The sequence below is a fragment of the Oryzias melastigma genome, linkage group LG4 (assembly GCF_002922805.2).
Source record: "Oryzias melastigma strain HK-1 linkage group LG4, ASM292280v2, whole genome shotgun sequence".
NCBI classification, from domain to species: Eukaryota; Metazoa; Chordata; class Actinopteri; order Beloniformes; family Adrianichthyidae; genus Oryzias; species Oryzias melastigma.
In genome coordinates this window covers 19,451,504-19,453,970 of record NC_050515.1, presented here as the reverse complement: position 1 = coordinate 19,453,970, position 2,467 = coordinate 19,451,504, and positions in this window count along the sequence as shown.

Sequence of the window (2,467 nt, the reverse complement as noted above, 5' to 3'; positions counted from 1 at the left end):
TAAATTCACAAGCAACTGCTGTAGAGATATGGAACAATGAAAGATTAAACCAGACTTCTCTTAAATTTTCTTTTTAAACATGTTTTATGTTGTGTTCACACTTGACATGTGATGTGTGGTGTTCACACTGGACTGTCGCTACCCAATACTAGCGCATAAACCTACAGCTGGAAGAGGGTTGGTGCAAAATGTCAAAGCAGTGCAAATCTTGCTCCAGGCTGTTTCTTTCACCGCTCTATTCAGATATATAAAAGACTTGGTGTCATACAATTCTAATTGGCCACAAACTGCAAACATTAATTTCTCCTCCATGATCAATTTTCAAACGGTTGGCACTTCTGAGAATTGAAAAGGACGCCATTCTATTGGTCACTACTAAAGCCAAGTCTCTGATTGGTCAGAATTCAAATTGATTTAGCTTTCAACATGCATTCACATGAAGCACGTTTTGTGCAAAAAGCCCAAAGATTGGCTTAAAAACTTGAGTAATGAGATGTGAACGCAGAAGTTTTAGATGCAGACTTTTACATAGGCTTTCATGGGAAATGGTTGCTTAAACAAGTGATGCAGAGGGCGATGTGAAGGTAGTTAAAATCTGAAAACAAATTTTAAGAATGATCTTTTTGTAAAAGCACAACTCATATCCGGTCCATTAGTATTCTGCACTATAAGGATATCACAGGCATCACCTCAGAAAATATATCATAACTTTGTCCTAAAGCAATGTTAAAGAGTGCTATGGATTCATACAGTATCTTATGCTAACACTTTTCGATAAAGCATTGCACACAGCTCTGCTCTGTTGCAGGACAATGAAGATAAAACAAAAGAACTAGAAATTAGAGAAACCAAAGGAGGAGATAACCAGCTGCTTGAAGACCACACAAGAACTGAGGTCATGTTGTATAGTTATATTTTTTGATTAATCTGTTCAAACTAATGTTTCACAATACCACCAGTCACTTTGTCAGCTTATTGTTATGAATATCAGCACTGCATTACGTAATTATCTGAGTCATACATACCACTAAAAGTGGCTTGACACCTCCTGTTGTGTCCCTGACTGCAACAATTATATTGTCAGAATGTCATGCCCGGTTGACATTGCCTGTTTGTCTCCCATTGTCTCAGCACTTTGAGCACACTACTCATAAAAACAATGTTACTGTCACTCAGCTGATCCTAGACCACCAGCTTGCACTTTCTCAAGACTTTCTTGAATAACTCAATAAATGCAAGAACAGTTTTCCAAACTTGGGATAAAGTAAGTTTTATGATATCCCTTTGAACCTTAAGGTTATCAATAAGAAAGGAGATTACAAAAAGTGTAATTTTAATAAATTGATCCAAAAATTACTGATGATTGAAAAAGAAAAACATACTTTCAGGTATAGAAAGATCATATTGGCAAACAATGGCATCATTGACCTTTTTTTCTCATTTTCAAGAATGTCTTCTTGCATGACCCTATTAGAAGGCTATAAAGTCTAGAAAGGCTAGAAATCTTTTAAATTCCCACTAAGTGTTGGTTAGGGTTAGATCTTGGAGTACTTTGGCCACTTTTAAATAATGGCTATTAAAAAAAAAGCAGAACACTATGGTGAACTTTAAATACATTTTAATTACATGATAGAGCTAATCTATAAATCCATGGTACCATCAAGAAAATACATTTGCTTGACACCAGTAGCATCTAAGCAGCCCTTGTTTCTTTGAGTGGATAATGCATTTTTTACCCTCTCCTTTTGAAATGGAATAAAATTCTTCCCTTTAGTCTATGTTTTCTGAAAATGACTTCTTTTGTTGATGAAATGTTGCTTTTTGAGACTTTTTTTTTTTTTTTTTTACTTGTGTTTTTTCTTTGCCTTTGATGGTGATTTTTCTCCTCTCTTCTCATTAGAAGACAGCACTGTTGTGATGTTAACCTTTCTAAAGACAGCCATGATATCTTTGGGCCTGCTCACAGCAGGAAATGAGTATCAAACGGTGAGCGCTATCATTCATCTTCTTTGACTTGTCCCTTGCCAGCACTCACATTTCTCATAATGTTCTGGGCGGGAACGCTGATGCCACTGTATCACAAAACCCATTCAGTAGTGGCAGTCTGCACTTTTCTGAAGTTGGTTAGATACATTAAATGCTATGTTTAATGTAAAATAAAATAATTAAAAAGCTGAATTCAAATGCTACATTTTCTCTGCGGTCTGTCTCAGCACAATGCAGTTTGCCTTTTGGTGTACATAATCTATATAACAATCAGTTTTAACCAAAGTATAGGGTGTTGTGCACAGCGTCCCTGAACGGGAAATCACACCAACAAATCACTGAATGCAAAACCAGATTTAAGAACACAAAAACAACAAAAAAGCAAAAATGAATAACAAAAAAAACAATAATACATTGGAAGTGAAAACACAATTCCCAAAACACACACACACACATACATACAAAAGAAAACAATTTGGAA